The sequence below is a fragment of the Haliotis rufescens genome, unplaced genomic scaffold (genome assembly GCF_023055435.1).
Source record: "Haliotis rufescens isolate VD_foot unplaced genomic scaffold, xgHalRufe1.0.p SCAF_24, whole genome shotgun sequence".
Taxonomy (NCBI): domain Eukaryota; kingdom Metazoa; phylum Mollusca; class Gastropoda; order Lepetellida; family Haliotidae; genus Haliotis; species Haliotis rufescens.
Window position 1 is genome coordinate 9,894,434 of NW_025963935.1, and position 20,365 is coordinate 9,914,798.

Consider the following 20,365-nt stretch of genomic DNA (forward strand, 5'->3'; position numbering starts at 1 on the left):
TTTGAATGGTGGGTTAAATTCATTTTATGTCATATTTTGGGACTTATAAATAATATTTCAATACAATATACTTAAACGACATTTGAGGTTTAACTCTTTATGTTGCATAACTCAAGACACACTGTGTTAGGAACTTGGTGATCGAACATATACATGCATGCCTTACTAATTAGCAATTCTGTTCTCATGGCCACTTTCGGTGTACTTTCACGGTATAATCGCGAACATACAGCGAAGCTATTTCACGGTAAAGACGAAGGATATGATGAATGTACAGCGATAGATGTTGTAATGCAGTGTTAAGAATTACATGGTAGTGTCGAACCTCACACCTGCTAATGCACTTCTACTTCTGTTGATTGGAATTTATTATCATACCAACGATGAGTACGTATTTGCTTCCATACGTCTTTAGTTTTAAATGTTCACTCCATTTCAAACCTACCACTATGTGTTAATGTTTAGTCTTAACTGGTCATTCTGTCTCGGGGCGGTCGGGTAGCCTAGTGGTTAAAGCTTTCGCTCGTCACGCCGAAGACCCGGGTTCCATTCCCGACATGGGTACAATGTGTGAAGCCAATTTCTGGTGTCCCCCGCCGTGATATTGCTGGAATATTGCTAAAAGCGGCGTTTAACCATACTCACTCACTAACTCATTCTGTCTCACATACATCACTATGTCTCAAGTGTAAGTGTTTAGTCCTAAATGTTCAGTCTACCACTCACATTTCACTATGCATTTAGTGGTAATGTTTAGCCGTTACTGTTCATTCTGTCTCACATACATCACTATGTCTCAAGTGTAAGTGTTTAGTCTTAAATGTTCAGTCTACCACACACATATCACTATGCATTTAGTGGTAATGTTTAGCCGTTACTGTTCATTCTGTCTCACATACATCACTATGTCTCAAGTGTAAGTGTTTAGTCTTAAATGTTCAGTCTACCACTCACATTTCACTATGCATTTAGGGGTAATGTTTAGCCGTTACTGTTCATTCTGTCTCACATACAACACTATGTCTCAAGTGTAAGTGTTTAGTCTTAAATGTTCAGTCTACCACGCACAAATCACCATGTCTATAGTAATAATATTTAATCTGTATATGTTTGGTGCAACATATTATTGAGACAATACTTCTGTTTAAAGGTTTAAACAACAAACATCACGTGATGATTTCATTAGTAAAGTATCGTTTAATGACAAATATTTAGTTAAATAATTAGTGAGACAAATATGGTCGAACACAAAGTTACTTACACAATCTAATGTATGCATTGTAATTGTGATCAAATATATTTAATAACAAGGGACGAATATAATTGCTATTTCACATGTCAATATATTTTAACACTAATGTGGTCTTTTAAGGCATTTTTATTTCATTTTACTGCCTAATGTATTTTACTACGTTCATACTTCATTTTAACTCCCTATCTATGTTATGGTTAATGGTTTGTTAAGTTTAATATAGCTGATGTTCTTATCCGTTATATTGACTATTAAGGTAAGCGATATATGCTAGCTATAGAAGAAACAGTTACTACTTGACTTCACAATTAAACGATAGAGGGTATTAACTGATACCACTATCGATCAATGTCACAGTGAGTGGAGATCACCATTTATTATATATACTTCAGTGTGAAAGACTGATTTTTTTAGGTTGAGAAAAGTGATGTTTTCATTGCACTGAACATAAAACTTGAAATTTCACTGCAGTGAACATAACATTTTGACGGAACCATTGTCACACAAGCGTTCCCTCCCTTTAAATTGTCGCCCTTTATCATAAGTGTCAATCCCGTACACAGACTGTTGACGTCCTTTTTAATGGTAGTTCCAAATTGACAAGGCAAAATAATAGCGGATGGTCATTTATGAAGATAATATCATTTCTTGACGTTTGTTATTCTCTCGAAAATATTTCGTTATAAACTGTTAATTTATCATTTTACTCGTCAATTGAGACCATTCGTTTTCAGAAAGCGTCAGTTTTGCTATTTGACCACTGTATATTCTTTCGCTTCAAACAGCGGTCTCCTAGTTGTCAGGAATATTTTTTGTTTTAGTTGATTTTGTATATAATCATATCGAAATGTATGACAAATTTAAGTGACCCTAAATATTTTTTGGATCCTTTTGTTTTTATTTTTTAACATTTTGCAAACACGAAACTAGTTTTTTAGTCGCAAATACAAGGGATCGTGAACCCTCCCTGTGTGTTGGGTAGGGAAAATTTACACCACACGTCCAATATTCTGTGCACATTCCATCAGTTTGCCATACTTTGTATGCACTGTTGACACCACACGTCCAATATTCCGTGCACGTTCCATCAGTTTGCCATATTTTGTATGCACTGTTGACACTTCACGTCCGATATTCCGTGCACATTCCGTCAGTTTGCCATACACTGTATGCACTGTTGACACCACACTTTCAATATCCCGTGCACGTTCCACCAGTTTGCCATACACTGTATGCACTGTAGACACCACACGTCCGATATCCCGTGCACATTCCATCAGTTTGCCATACTTTGTATGCACTGTTCACACCACACGTTCACTTTCCCGTGCACGTTCCATCAGTTTGCCATACACTGTATGCACTGTTGACACCACACGTTCACTATCCCGTGCACGTTCCGTCTGTTTGCCATACACTGTATGTAATGTAGACTCATCAAGTCCAACGTCCCTATGTACGTCCGTCCAGTTCATCATACTCTACATGCAATGTCGACACCACCAATCCAACATCTCCCATACATGGTCCATCAAGCTTGACTTACACTGTGCTCATCCACGGCAAATGTTTTAACAAATCACTGTTTGTAAAAAAAATCCCTTAAAAATGTACAATGACTGTCATATCCCTGAAAAGTGATTCTTAAATTGTCTCAATTCTTCAGGAAAGTAGAACTCCACGTAAACTCAACAGATAGTGGCATTGTCTTGAAAATGTGTAAAGATATTGAATTATCAAACATTGTTATCGTACCACTCCCACCCTAAAGTAAAACAGTACTTGGAAACAGACAGAAAGGCAATTACCTTCTGCACAGACAGCTTTTCCAGGTCGGCTCTCTATACATCCAGAACTGAGATGATTTACACGAATGAGTTACATTTCCCATCTAACGGTGAGTGAGTGAGTGAGTTGTGTTTAACGCCGATTTTAACAGTATTCCAGTTATATCGCGGCGTGTCAGCTTAATGTGGGAGGAAAGCCCGAAGTGATGCAGGGCTCAGACGTTTACCACTTCGGTGAAACCCACGAGCACGGGTATGGTGCTGACAAACCTAGAAACATAATCGGGGCGAACCGGGATTCGAACCCACAATTATAGGTTTCTGGCGTGCCCAAGGAATGCACCTCTGCACAGTGAATTGCGGCGAGTTAGACGACTGGGCCACCCGTGCCCAACTATACATCCAGAACCGAGACTGCAAGACATCCTAGCGCGGGGACCATGGGGTACCTTTAAGCAGAAGCAAACTGTGAACAGCTATGTGCTTGTCCGAGACCTGCATCAATTCGTGCTTATCTCCAACATTGATATAACGGGACTACAGGCAAAAGCGGCGATAAACCCAACTCACTTGCTCACTTACTTATTAGCATCGGTCTTATGTTTTTTTGTAGAATGCATTCAAGCATTAATTTTCACTTGAAAGTCGCCGCTATATATAACACGTCTCATTTTAATTCTGGAAACCAATTTGTCCAGAAACTCTCCATGCTGTGGCCAGTCTCTGTCAGAGGTATTGGCAAAATTCAACATGTGGCATCGTCCTCCCAGAATAATTTGGATAAACACAAAGCACAAGCTAAGTGAGTTAATTATGCTTCTTTTCAAACTGATCATTCTTTTGTTATACCGTGTATCGCCACGTGATCGACGCACAATAAACAAGATAGCAGATGTAGGCAAAATGTTGTATTTGATTTTGTCAATTTGACTTGACAGATGTGCAACAAATGTGACCAAATTTCTTAAGTCCATTACTTTACAAGCGTTGAGCAAGGTATACATTTCAAACAAATCTAGCCACTTGATCAAATTGATTAAGAATTGAATCAAATCTGTGTTGGAGAATTTCACATCTAAAGAGAAAAAAAAAACTCGTTTCCACCTGCAAAAGAATTACATATTCGTCAATGTCGATCTGCTCGATGGGTAGTTATTATTAGGTATTCGGAATTGTCAAATGGGGATGGACATAGTTTTAGGGACAAGAAGCTAACCCTCCAAGTTTGGGGGAAACAATTTCTTAAGTTTTGTAAGAATTCGTCTTTGAGTATTCCTTCTGCGTATGCGTCTAGCCAGGGCATGCTGCTCAGAGAAGTCCCAAAGTGGGTACCTATTCACATTAAAATTACTGTCTAATACAATACAATTATACAACATGGGTAGTAATTTGAAAGGAAAATTTCCATAAGTAAACTTGTGCCAAAGGATATTACTTGTTTACAAACTCAAATAATTAAAGGTTCTCTACCCAATTCACAATAGAAGATCTAATTGTGGTGTAAAAAATTCTGAGAATGGCTACAATTCAGATGGACCCTCTCCATGGTATTTATATTTTTGGAACCCCATACTTCCGAACCATGGTATGAAAAAGTGGTAATTAAAATCAAGCGGCAAATTCGTGTTTTATTAACAGACAGTACATCACTTTTATGGAATTTTCACTTATCTAATTAAGTCCTTTGACAAATCCAATTTCCAATTTCAACATCTTCCTCAAAAGAGAAATATACAACTTAGAAGATTTTTGGTGACCACCCCTAACAGGGTTAAGAATCGTGCCGACATAACGCCTCAATTAGTATGCTATTAGATTCCTTCAGACGTTTCTTTGATTTAAAATTTCTTTTCTATTATTCTACAGTCTTTTCAAAACCAGGGTTTATTTTTATTCTTCTTTATCCTCAATAAAGTAATTATATTTGCGTTCAGCCAACGTCAACACGTGCGCTACATCATCGGCAAGGCTGTTCAGAGCAGAGTAATTGGGTTACACCAACTTGTGCGTGCATCGTGAAATAGATTACATTTGATTCTCGCTGCTTATATCGTTTTGGCTTTTGACATTCCTTGCTATTTTATGGATATGGATTTTCATTGGGCACAGGGCATTTCACAGGGCAATACACTTCTGATAACAAAGGCGAGATAGTGAATAGAGAGAGTGAATGAGTGAGAGAGTTAAAATTTTTCGTCGCATCGGCATTATTTCAGCCATATAGCGACGAGACCAAGTTAATATACTCACACACAAAAGAAACGCAAGTCGAGTATGCAGTATACATGATATTTACTGTCAACAGTAAAGACAAGAAATACTAATAGGGCAAGATTGGCAAACAATTGCCTGAAGACAGTTTAATGGATTAAAAGGCACAGGACATAATTGTTTTTTTTCAAATGTTAAGGGCTTACACAGTTTCGGGTCAATACCCAAAATGTCAGTCAATACCTGGTGTGACCACCAGTAACATTGATCACTGCCACACATCTCCTGTAAATTGAGTAGATCAGACGATTTGTGAAGGCCCTAGGGATCCTCCTGCACACATCCAGAGCAGCTGTGCGTAGTTCATCGGCAGTTGTAGGGACTGGGCGCACATTGTGCAGACGCCTTTGAACCTCATCCCACAAGTGTTCGATGGGGTTCAGATTAGGGCTGAGGGCTGGCCACGGTAGAACACGGATGTTGTGTTGTTGCAGAATGGCAATGGTAGCTCTGGCAACACGGGGACGAGCGTGGTCCTGCTGGAAAATGTGATGTTGATGTTGTGCAAAAAATGGAACAACGTGGGGTCTGATCACTTGGTCGATATACCGCTGAGCAGTGACGCCTTGTCCCCGACCTTGACCAACATTCAGAAAGCACATGGGTCCAAGTCTCGCATTAAGTCCAATCCGCTAGGTCCACCCCATTGATCCCTTCCCAAAACGTTTCTGTCAGCGAAACGATCACCTCGACGCCGCCAAATTCTGACTTTTCCGTCTGCATGGGAGACACAAAAGCGACTTTCATCAGATAAGATGACACGCCTCCACTCACGATGACGCCAATTGTGATGACCCTGTGCCCACTGAAGTCATGCTTGTCGATGCTGTGGTTGGAGAACAGGACGACGTGCTGGTCGGCAACATCTGAGGTTGTTGGAACGGAGACGACGGATCACAGTATTCCGGCTAATGTGTCGATTATGTGTTCCTATTGTCTGTCGAGCACTTTCACTTGCAGTTAGGAACGGATGTCGCTGGTGTTGACGGGTATTCTGCCGATCTTGTCGAGGTGTGGTGACCCAAGGACGACCGCTCCGAGAATGGTCATCTGTTGTCTGTATAGCATTGTATCGATGCAGGAGATGGTAAATTGTGGTTACTTTAAACGTTGAAATGAGGGGCAACATCTTGGACAGACTCTCCAGCTTCCAAACGTCCGATAGCCTGGTTTCTCTTAATTTGAGTTACTCGTGGCATTGTTGACCCAGGAGTAGTAGGTCCAAGAATCGGCCACAGTTTTATACCAACTACAGTTCGTGACAGTTCGTACGTTTTCGATTTCGCGAGAAATGGGTGCATGATACCCACATATTCATTGAAATGGTGCGTTTTGGCGATTCGTTTTTGATGTTGCGTTTTTACTCGGGGCTTCCAAAATGCAACCTAAAATATTGATAACACCATCAGGCTTCACTTCATGCTAAAACTCGTATCGATTTATGGTTCCGTGTTTGTTACCTATTTGCTTAAAACCACTTGCGTTTCTTTTGCGTGTGAGTATAGATAATCAATTCACCTGAATCCTTGTAGCTGGAAGTTGCCAGGCACTCTGATGCAGTTTCAGAAATTGTCTATGTAAGTGGTTACGCTACAAGTGCTATGGCGAACATAACAATGTGTCGTGTTTGTAAGTATTGATTGGCACTCGGTGACAACAGCTCGTTTCAAAGGACAAGAAGCCAACATATCCTGTTGTTTTTTGTTTAACGCCCTACCAATCAATATTCCAGGTCTATACAGGCGATCTGTAAATAATCGAGTCTAAACTCGACTTTCCAGTGATTGATATCATGAGCATCAATCAGCACAATTGGGATACGATGACATTCTTTGTTTATTTATTTGAGTTTGCTGTTTAACGCCGCACTAAGCAATGTTCCAGCTATATGACTTTCCAGTCATTGACATCATGAGCATCCATCCACGCAGTTTGTATACGATGACATGCATCAACCAAGTAAGCAGGACTGACCACCGAATCCCGTTATTCGCCTTTTGCAGGCATGGGTTTCTGAATACAAATTCTAACCCAGACCATCAAGTGTCCCAACATACGTCGATGCATGTCGCTTTTCTTCGGTGTAAAACAACAAACAGATTCCCTTTATTCAAACTCTGCTTCCTTTCTCAGCTGGGATAAATTTTAATACTTTTTATGCGGCATCACTCTTGCAATACAATTTGCAAAGGAACTAAAAGTGATCAAACGGTTTTTGTTCATTAAGCAGACGGTTTTATGTCAAAACAATTTTGATTCAGGTGAGCTAACACCAATAATAACACATTTTGAAGCAAGAATAAGTTTGTTTTGGTTTGTGTGTTGTTAAACGCCGCACTCAGCAATATTCCAGCTATATGACGGCTGTCTGTAAATAATCGAGCCTGGACCAGACAATCCAGTGATTGACATCAGGAGCATCGTTCCACGCAATCGGGATATGATGACATGCATCAACCAAGTCAGCGAGTATGACCACCCGATCCCGTAAGTCGCCTCTTACTACAAGCAAAGCTGCCTTTTACGGCAAGCATGGGTTGCTGAAGACGTATTCTACCGCAAGAATAAGTAAGATGTGCAAGAATATTGTCTTTCCTTTAGCAAGAATGGAATCCTCAAGTCGCTCACATAAATTTCCTTTCAATTGATTTGTACTTTTGGCTTTATACCTTTACACATAGACAAGCCATGTTTATTGATTGTTCTCTGTACATTATAGATTGAATTTGTTCTGAGAGAATAGGGCGATGTGACACAGCACTTCAGTGCCATACGCGTCAATATGGTCTCAGTCAGACATCACCTGCTTGATGTCTGTGTTAGAACCTACAACAAAGCGTCGCTCCTATTAGTAATAAAGAAGTTACTTAATGCTCAGTTGACTATTTATTTGCAATAGTTCGAGTAACACTGAAATATGGTTAGACAAAACATTTAAACCCATTTATTTCATGTATTTACTGAAGACGACCATTTGAGGATGTGTGAGTGAGTAAGTGAGTTATGATGTAAAGTCACATCTACAACATGAATAGCTGTATTTGTGTACCAAATGCAATGTCAGACCGGTTCGGCCCATGACAAGAAATTGGAGACATACAGAAATCTGAAAACACTTTCTAGCACATACCAGCCAATTTTTTAGATTAGGACCAATTCATCCACCCGTCCAGGTGAGAAAATGTCAAGATAGTGTGTTATGGAAAGCATCATAGTTCCTGTAACCATTTCCCTCAACTACCAGACTCCCTTCCTACACCGACACAGGTGCGAAACCCACGGCAAACGTGTTGCCCAATTCGATCGTCCTTTACAACTAGCAGTGGGATGCAGGGTGCACATTCTACCCCGGATCCCCATGGAGGAAAGCTAAGGATATGTTACGTCTGTATATAAGCTAAATTCACGATTACCAGTTATATTGATAAGGTAGTACACACAACTATTTCACTCACATGGTGTTCTAAATACTTTGGACAATTCATGATTATGGGTTAGGTACCAACATACTAGTAATCGAAACTGAAATCAACAATTTACAGCCTTTGCATCTTTGGTAAATTCAAAACGTCAAAGTCAGCGAATAATCAGTATTGAATATGTGACAAAACATATTTAAATGGCTGAACAAGGCAAAATAGGGATTTGATCTGAAAAAGTGTAGGCACGGTAATTTGTCGACGATATTAATATGCACCTCAAGTACAGTGTGAATCAATGAGTCAATATATACAGTCACATCGGAGTGAGTGAGTGAGTTGAAATTTAACGTCACATCGGCAATATTACAGCCATATTGTGACTAGATAAAGTCAGGCATTTGATTACAAAGAAATTCCTACTTGTAAAATACCTGTCACCAAAGGACGGTACAATAACTAGAATATCACAGATTTTAGTTAAAGCTGGTTTGAAAGTATATAAAATAATAAATGACAATTCAACAACACAATACAAAAGCTGGTTATAGATCGCCAGCAACAAAAGTCACAATGCCAGTCACATTGGAAATGTTTCAGCCATCTAGTGACAAAAACAAGGTATACAATATTTATGAATACATTTCGACTGCACAAAAACCTGTCGACAAGGGACAGTAAAACAACTAGGGCATAACAGTTTTCTATTAAATCGAGTTTGCAACCATAAAATACGACTTTCATGACAATATACGAAAGAAACGGGCTATAGATCATCAGCAACCAAAGTTAGACCACAATACTGGGGACCATGAGTACTTACAGTACATCTGCTACTTACATGGTTACCAAGCAGACGCTTGTACTTATTGACAAGCTTTACCTGCAGCTTAAAACAAACTAAAACAAACAAATATTCTACGACTAAGAGACTGGTAGACATAAAAACTAATTTGAATGACGTTTGCTTAAATACTCTCTCAGATGTTCAATATTTTAAAGTTCTTTAAACCCAATTGAGGGCACAGCCACATATAACGCAATTAATAATCATGTACTACCAATTTATAAAATGCCACACTTTCACTTTATCAACTAGATTTCTTTTAAGAAGCATAATACAAAATAAGGATTTAAATTACTAAACAGCTCATTGATGTTACACTGATATAGTTATTGCTTGTGGTGGAAAAAGCAATACTGTCAAGATTGGCATGCTTGACCATGATTCTTTCATCACTAGGGATACAGAGTGGAGGAAGCTCACCTTTAAAAAAATGCTTGAGTGTATAACGAGAATGGCCAGTATGACATCGTAAAAAAATGGCCCAAATCTGTGCGACCGTGGGTTGGTTTTAATGCAAGTACTATATTTATACCTACTTTGATGTCCGACTTCTTTTGCATTAGGTTTCTGAAGTAAACATCTAATCGCAGGTTTGTAGTCGCTATATTGGATCAAAAGTGGTGTCAGTTGCAGCATCGGCCACTATGTTACCAAAGATTCCACAATGGCTGGATAACCATCAAAAGACAATGTCATTTTGGCTAGTAGTAATACTATTATGTAGTTCAACTATGTCAAGTGAAAGTAGATGTTGACACGAATTATTTAGCATGAAGACAGGAGAAAAAGTCTAAAAAATAATGAATTGATTATGTTTAGAATGTTTAACGATATATTATAGAGCTATTTAGATGTAATAGTTAGCTGGTGATCTAGTTCATAAAATTCTGGATCCAACGACAGTTGCGTCAACATCCTTGGATCCATCTGTAAACATTGATTTGTAACTCCTTTGTCCTTTGTTTGTTGTTTCATGCCGCACTCAGCAATATTCAAGCTATATGGCGGCGGTCTGTAAATAATCTGTAATTGCTTTTGTTTCTAGTTACTTAGTTTGACCAATGTCAGGTCTACCTGTGGCTTTACCAGCTGCCAAGAAGGAGAAGACAATAGGCGGAAAGGAGATATATTATAAAGTTCAATATTGGCAGCGGAATTAAAAGGTTTAGTTCTTATTCCACGGGGGGGGGGGGGGGGGGGGGGGGACAACTCAAGTAAAGGAAGGAGATTTATCATCCCAAACTGGCTCCCCCAGGAGATATCGCTTGGATGAGATCAAGCGATATCTATACTGTAGATATCGCTGCTATGAAATTGCTTCACAATGCTTTGCAGACCATTGTGACGTCATTGGTTACCATGGCGTCACAATCAAATGACATCATTAATGGCTCTGCTACTGAAGCTGTTAGCAGTACTTTTTACACTGAAGACACTGCTAATTACTGTCGACAAACTGAAAAAGTTGGTTGATAAATAAAATCTCACCCGATTGTCTTTTGATATCAAATATATCAACAATCGTTGATAAAAGTAGCAAAAATCATCGGCGAGCCTCGGAAATTTTCCACACTTTCAACTTGTGTCGATATATTTGATATCAAAAGACACTCGGGTGAGATTCTCTATATGTTATAAAGTTCAATATTGGCAGCGGCATTAATATGGTTTGGTTGTTATTCCAAGAGGCGGAACAACTCAAGTAAAGAAAAAGCTTGAAAGGTAGAGGGGTATAATTACCTTCCTTCATTTCTAGTCTCTCGGTGGTGCCTGTTCAGTGCAGTCCTGCCCTGCGTCATCTTGTCACCTGGATCGACTTGGTCGTACATCATGCGTGCCGGGTAAGTTCCTATGCTTATCTTAAATGATTTCATTAACCACCTTCTTTCATGTATTGTTCTTCTCATAAAGGTACGTATATATTTTATTTCAAAAATAATATTCAACAAAGAAAAATAGACTGAACATACATGGAAAGTTTGAAAAAATATATTGACGTCATAGTGTTTATTACCCACTTGTCAATTTTGCCCTTGAATATTGGAATGGTGTCATCGCTCAATTTTGATAGAAACAAATAACTCCATGAATATTGAACAGGAGCCTCCGTGAGATGGGAGATTCAGACACTAATAACATATTCATAGGGGATACACGTGCAGTGGTAATTATCAACACACATCACATTCTATAACCATCAGATTAATGTTAAAATAACCCATATTTGTTGGCACTCGATGGTCCTTGTCAAGCCCTCTCATTCCCTTATAGTATTTTCTTACAAACATATTTTGGGACTTAATTTTCACAATGCTGTTTGGTAGTTGGATGGCCAAATTGCAAACATTGTCTGGAGCACCAATAAAATCATCTAGGAATTTGATTTTGTCTCCAAATTCAAAAGTATCTTTTTGTATAATATGTGGAGATTATATAGATACACTTCTTAACATACCACTGTTCAATAGAAGTGAAAGATCGGCGTCTGTCTCATATTTGAAGATATCATGAACGTTTCTATTGTGACAGAATGCTGCACAGACATTATCAGTAAAATCTGCTTTGTGACAAATGTCAATCGGTTGAGGTCGTCAATTAAAAAAACCATCATGTTTGTTGTACCAAACTCGTTTTGGAAACGACTTATATCTGGAGCTTCAAATATTTGATACTAATAGCCTGTACCAGATCAGTCAAAAGAAATAAGCCTTGCGTTTTACAATAAAATCTTAATCATAGTCACAATGGAGCATAGGCTGCCGTATGTGTTTGAATAAGTTAATATCCCAACCAGACCAAGCTTTAGGCAACGGAATACTTATCTTTTCTAAATATAATTCTTAAGGAGCCTTGGATGTTTGTCCAGCCAGCCATGGCAGTTTGATATCTATACTCTGCAACCCGACCCCTGAAGTGAGATAGTTTTCTTACACATGACCCTGAACATTGGGAAAATCTCGACTCACTTCATTCAGAGCTTTTGCATTACAGAAAGGTCTGGATGGCAGGGAAAATAGTATGGTTCAAGGACTGTGAAACTACAACACTGTGTATCTGTCGATGGTTCTGAAAGAACTTGGTCAACAACGGTGCCTATTAAATATAAGCAGTGCTATTTAATATATACTATGGTTGTCAATCATTAAATATTTTTTAAGAGTTCCAGGCCTGCGGTGCACCACCGACTTTGACCAATGGGACGAGAGAGTATGATGGTGTGTACCAGGGAGCTGTGGCAACGTACACGTGTTTGCCTAACTTTATCATGTGTGGCAACAGTAGCACTGTTTGCAGACAAAATGGACAGTGGGGAGGTTCCGTCGGTCCTTGTGATAGATACAGATGGGACAACCCTGTAAGACAGCTTTGAGTTACAATGATTGAAAGTATTAATGAAAACAACGCTGGGGAAGAGAAGTAAGGATGTCAACTTCTTTATTATGAGAGACACAACGTTCCGGAGTATAAGCTTACTCCTCCATTCACCTGATACACAAAAAACGTTGTGTTCCTCATAATAAAGAAGTTGACATCCATAAATTCTCTTCCTTATGTGTATCACTTCTAAATGCCTTTCAAAGATTTGGAATTAAACGTTCTAAAATACCTCAGTCACATCCCCTTACTATAATGTGGAAGGAAAGTTAAACCAAGTCAAACCAATGCGAGTGAGTTGTTCCACCGAAACTGGACCATACAAACAGTGCCTAGCATTCTTAGCAGCATCACAGGACTTCAGGGTATGATGCCAAGCAATCCACTAAGTCACTGATCCTGACGGTGTGGTCTGTGTTGTGGAAGACACTGATGAGTGAATGTTGCTTCACACCGAAGTCTGCACTGTTCTAGCTGTATCTGGTGGCAAGTAAAGGGCAGACCAGACGTTCATAGCATTTGGCTTGATCTATGCCATCGCGTGGCATTAACATGACAAGAGAGATCCTTTTGTCAAAGATTATCCTCTCTGGTTTACCGACGGTGTTGCTGCTGTTTAAAACACTTTTGATGTCGGCAATAAATGAACATTTTGATTGGTATGTTATATGAATTATTTTGTTTCATACCTGTAGGATGAGTCAAGATTCGATCTGTCGTGTGGAGCTGTGAACAGATTCAAATTCACCCTGTACATCACCAACAGCTGCTCCAAGGTAATAGTAACACAAAACATGACCGGGGCGTTATTGCCGTCAAACTATTAAGAAAGGGACCAACTATACTGAACAACAAAAGTTCCTGTGACATTGAATAAGATTTAGTGCAATTTTTTTTACCAAATCTGGAACAATTTCGGTTTGCAACAGATAAAAGGTTCCTGTAAGTGTTCAAATGGTTTAATTTGCCATACTGATATCAGAAAATGTGTGATTTCATAAAAAAGGCCAATTTACAAATCAATAGCGTGTGTGTCCACCTCTCGTTGCGACGCAAGCAAAACATCTTCGTCTAATGGAATGGACCAGGCATTGCACAAAGTCCTGTGGGATATCTGTCCATATCAGCTGGAGCATGTTTCGAAGTTTCTGGAGTGTCTGTGGAACACAAGGTTGACGTCGAAGGCGCCGATCCATCTCATCCAACATGTGCTCATCAGGGGAACGAGCCGGCCAGGGAATGACGTTCACCTTTTTTTTGTTGAAGAGGATCCTGAACAAGTCGAGCAATATGAGGCCGGGTTTTGTCATGTTGAAAGGTAATGGCTTAGCCATGACGACGTAAAAACGGTAGAAGAACAGAGCCGATCGTCGCGGTAGTGCTGTCCATTGAGATTTCCCTCTACCACTATCAAACTGGGGTCCTCTATCTTGCTGTAATCCCACCCCATACCATAACGCTGCCGCCCTGGAACAGATCTTCTTCCATGACACAATGATTGACGTAACGTTCACCTCGACGTCGGTACACTCGAATCCGTCCATCGCTGTGGCTGAGGTGAAAACGAGACTCGTCAGTGAAAAGAACCCACTGCATAGACGCTGTCTGCACCACTGTAGACGTACTTGACTGTGGTTTCCTCTCAAAATCGGACGTCTGGCGGGTCTTCTGGCGACAATCCCTCAGGCGACGACGTACGGTTTGTAAAGATATTCGTCGAAGGCCAGGGATGCTTCTTGCAGTCACTGTTGCTTGCTGGAATCGATTTCGTAGGGGTGTTGTTCGAATGCAGTTGTCGAATGCAGTTATTGAAAACCAAACTTTACTTTATATTTTTTTTCAAAAAAACTATAATATAAGGCAAAAATAAAGACATGTCCTGAAAATCAAATAGCCAGCTTATTTATGAAGATTTTTTTCTGGAAGATGCCTTAACGTTATCATGGTCACAAAGAACAATATTGAGTAAGCATAATTAGTGCAATATTGTCTACAGCAACGAACATGTATATAAAACGTCTGCATAAAGTGCAAACGCTGCACTTTGTCATTGTGGTTATATTACCTCATGCTAATCTGTGGTGCATATCTTTTACACGCACGCACGCACGCACGCACGCACGAACTAACGCACGCACACATACGCATGCATATCACTGTATAAATGCAATAGGCTTGGTCACGAGGTGAAACCCCATTTCATCTTACCTCATTTCAAATGTGTGTATATGCGTGAGTATGTGTGTGTGATTATATTACTGAACATCATGGTATTTGGAAATTGTGTGGGCTCTTGATTCTCATTAAAATTCTGATTCTCACTGCCTGAATAGATACTTCCAACTCCTGTGGATGTATCCCCATCTAATAAAAGGTATGACTGTTAATGAACTTGCAGCTTTAATTGTGTTGATGATTTGGCTAAATGCAAGCAAGTAAGCACTTATGACTTTATGATTTCATGTTTTTAATAACCCTTTATCTCTTTCAAGGATACAAGTTTCTGTACGCGGAAGAGCGAGTCTTTTGTGTCGCTATGACTTCCAAACGGATATCAACAACACAGTAATCAACACACGTGTCTCTGGTGAATGGGGGTCAGAAATATCGTTGACACATGTTCCCTTGACACTGGGAGTTCCGAATGTGATAGAAATAACCCTGGAGGAAGGAATCTACAGAGTACGTTACACCGGGATCCATGTCAACAATTCACGGGTACGTCTACTATACGCTCCTCCCACACATGTGAATGTATACGGCGGTGTAGTTGTAAGACGTGTCTATTTCTTATCAGATAACTCATGATAGTGAAATGATCCTACAGCGTTCCTACTCGGACACGTTGTGCGAACCCTACCATTGTCTGACAATGAAGAAATGTGTAGAGCAGAAACCACATTTCGGTGACACACTTTGAACATGGTTACAGGAGAGAAACTCGTTTGTGAGATGGCGAGTGAGCCGACATAGATCTGTGCACTCATTGTTTCCTCATCGCTGGAACCAGGCTGAATCTTGATTAGTTGGTCATACAGTAAACTACGGTTATAACGAACGCAAAGGGACCATTCGTTTAAGTTCGTTATAACCGTAGTTCGTTATAAGCATATAAACAACATTTTTAAATTAACACCTTGTGACCGATTTTCTGGGATAATTTAATAGTTTTTCGATAACATCCCAGGACCATCCAATGAGCAGACTCCATGAGGTGAACAAAGACATGGTGTTGATGTTTTTATCAGTGTGCAGCCACTGTAACCACAATATAGTCAATGTTAACGTCAACATGCAAAGATGGAATTGAAACAATCACGGTCAATATTGCACCTGTCCCTTATTGACTTCCAATATATTCAAATTGGGTATTGAGACGCTTGCGCAACGATGCATGATGGTTTTCTCCGGAAGGCCAAGCACTAGTCTAGTTGACCCACAACATAACATTCAGCATGTCAAGGGAACAAATTATCTTTTTAGCATTTTCAGGAACAGATCATTTAGATAAAGAAAGGATCAATCATCTCGTCCCCGGAGAATATCACACGTCGGTTTCGAAAACCTGTATGACTATCATGTCCTCATATATAAATATCTGAAATACTGTTGAAAATGGCAATAAACCCTTCTCACAACCCATATCTGAAAAAAAATGCTAGTTTGTTGTTTGACAGCAGCCTCCATCGCAGTACGATAACACGCAATCACCCAAATCATGGACTAAGGACTAATCCTCTTAGTAACCTCCAAGGACAAGCACAGGTTGTAGTGGACCAGTTATAACCCACAATCCCATCTGGTATCTGAAATCAACTTTAATTCAATCATGAATATGCATAATGACAGCACGCACTCATTTAATAATCTGTGCATTTTATACATTAAGCTTTCAGTGGACGGAACTGGCATCTACAACTTTACTGAAAGATACCCTAACATCATTCCACAAAATGTCAAGGTTGATGGTGACGTTCAGATTGGATCAGCAGAAATAACACTGTGACACTTCTTCATCATGTGAATTGAACGGAATAAGTTGACTGTTGAGCAGCTAGTGTTAACTTTCTCTGGGGAAAAGCTATGTACGTTCAAGTCAGTGTGACAACTAATAGCCTTTGTTTGTTAAATGGATGCATGAATCATAATGTGGTAAATGCAAGTTTCTGAGCACATGTGCTTCCTTTCTATTCTGTTATATATGAACACCCAAGTAGGCTATAGGGTTCATGAATTTAAACCAATAACCAGTCATACAATCAGTCAAGCAAAAGTCACATCATTTTACAACCAAGTTTTGATATTTTACTTTTTGATAAGATAATTCACTCATACAGACTAAACCGTCATATCCGATTTCCCTTGTTAAATTCCTGATGACCTGTTTAGGTCAGTGATATTGTTTACACATATTGTGCATGTTAGGGTGCAGTACGTAACCCATTTGACTCTGGAGGAGGATGGAGGAAATTGCTGATGACTTAAAGATGTTATCGGTTTAATTGTTCCATTGTTTGTTTGACAGTCTGTGATTAATCGTGTCTGGACCAAACAACCAAGTGTCTGGCATCATAAACATCGATCCATGCATTTGGGATACGATGACAGGCATCAACCAAGTAAGCAACTTCTGTTGCTGAAGACCTATTCTACCCCGGATCTTCACTAGTCTTGATTGTTCCATCTGTGAAATACTCATGACTCTAAATCAAGCGCTCAGTGTGTTATGTACAGTAGCAACAGGGTGATTTCATTGGGAGCAGCAGTATTCCAGTTATGTTCGAGGATGCAACAACTGCAGAACATGTTTGTGAAACAACACTATTTTTGCGAACTACTACGTCCCATGGACAAACATATATATATATATATATATATATATATATATATATATATATGTTTATCTATCACTTAGTTCCTTACTCTGGAATTTACTATATGTTGAGTCTCTTGAAAGAAGGGTTTTGAAATATATAAAGAAGACTTGTTTCACAATGTGCAGCTCAATACATGATTTCAGAATTGCCTGTAATTGGCATTTCAAATACTTCCTAATGCTTCAAAATAGTAACTTTAGTGTTAGACTTCCAAACTTCTGGAGGAATACCACGTCCTCCATGCAATATTGGGGCCGAACTACAAAGTCAGTGCTGAAGTCAGTGCTGTAGTCAGTGAAGAAGTCAGTGATGTTTGAGCAGAGAGAAGAGACTTGGAATCGTAGTATGGGAAAGAACTTCAGTGTCTGTGACTAAATCTCTACATGTATTTCCAAGGATGTGCCTCAGGCAGCACGTGCAATACTGAGGAGCCAGTCGGAAACTTTTGTGAGGTCAATGAATGTGGCAGCATTCTGCCCTCAGCATATTTCCTGCAGCTGTTGCATAGAGAAAATCATGTTGGTCATGTATCGTTCTGCACTGAATCTCTTTTGCGATTCAGGATACAGCCAACCACCAAGTTTATGTAGTCTGTTTAGGACCAGCATAGAGCTTTCCTGCAATGTTTGGTAAAGACATCCAGAGATAGTTCTTACAAATGCGTTTGGCGCTCTTGTTCTTGATGAGGTTGCAGTCTTACACGCCCACCTCTTACAAACATAGACCCAGAAGTTCATACTGGAGCCCCTTTCCGCATTTGCTCAGCTTCTCCACCGAACATGTCTTGTCCAGTTCCTTCTATTGCAGATTCCATTATGCTGTTTTCTCTAGTGTACAGCTGAGTAGTTGATGATTGAATGCAGCGTTTTAGTCGTTAGCACATGTCATTGATGTTCCGGAATTTGTCTCTGTCTCTTCTGAGAGCTTTCAGGGTATTCTGGATGGGATAACATGTGTATTCTCAATGACAGGGTTAAGCTTGCAGGAATGGACTTTGTGCCAGGCATGAACGTTCCAATACTTCTTCCCAAAGACTGAGAATGAAGCGGCGTGTATGTTGTGTCAGATGGCCTCATCTTTGCTCGGCATCTCCCTGTGGAGGATCTGTAACCAGATAATCATCCAGGGCAATAGTAAAAGACTCCACTCTCTTCAGGTGTGAGGGTTGCAGGATATATGGGAAGTCTTACCCTCTAGCTTAGTGTGGTAAATCTTCTTTGGCTTAAATCTTATCCCTGCAATAGACCAATAAATGGCCAGTGTCACAGTCAGACCAATAAATGGCACGTGAGTGAGTGAGTGAGTATGGTTTTATGCCACTTTTGGCAATATTCCAGCAATTTTATGGCGGGGGACACCTGAAATGGGCTTCACACATTGTACCCATGTCGGGAATCGAACCTTGGTCTTCGGCGTGACGAGCGAACGCTTTAACCACCAGGCTACCCGACCAATGGCCAGTGTCACAGTCAGGCCAATAAATGGCAACGTGATAAGCATTTTACAGAGGTGGCACCGTCTTGTGATGATCAGGTCCAGCTGGTCAGGATGCTTGGACTAGGTGTCTTCATGACACTTTGTGCTTAGGCTTTGTCTGGAATAAGGAATCGCTGCTGCATAGGTAGTGGTGTATGCACAGTTTGAGAAGCCGATTCCATTATGTCCCTTACACCAGAACCAGAATTAACGGTCACTACCCTCTTTTATGTTGAAATCGCCAAGCAGTGGCATCTGTTCCTGACTTTGATCCTCTTAATGATGGTCTGGAGCTAGTTGTAGAACTGGAACTGGAGGCAGAGGATAGGAATATGCATGCGATTCGCTGTGCAGAGTTGCGTCCCTTGGGCACGCCAGAAACCTATGATTGTTGGTTCGAGTGTGTTGATTTCTCCAAGGGATAAATATTTCAAATCATCATCAATTAAGGATCATTTTAAAACTATCAATTCTTTTTTAATTATAGGTATATTTCTATATTATTTTATGTTGGTAATGTATAATTGTGACTCGGATGGTTATTGGCTGTGTCCTCAAAGGGGGTTGAAGTAGCATACAAGTATCGTCCCCCTGAGAGGATATGTAAGGCCACATCATTCAAAGAACATGATTCATACCTCAGTTTTAAACGTAGAATATTTGTGTATTTTCACTAATGACTTCATTGCGTACCATCAGCAGCAGCTGAAGGGATGGTGTAAATCCTTCTTGGGAACCGTGCAGGTAGCAGAAGTAGTGTGAGTCCCCACAGTCTCTCGTGTGGTTGCCTACCTTTGGTTGCTAGTGATCTAAAGCCCATTTTTATATTGTATTGTTGATTGAAAATGTATTTTTTTAAATGTTCTCAACTAGTTTTAAAATCGAAACTGTGATACTCTAGTTGTTCTATTGTCCTTTCCTGACAGGTTTTTATTACCTATAAATCTATGTGTTATATGTCACTTCTCGTCACGATATGGCTAAATTTATTACTGATGTGACATAAAATTTTAACTCACTCACTCACTCTTGCTTCAATGGGGGTGGTCGGGTAGCCTAGT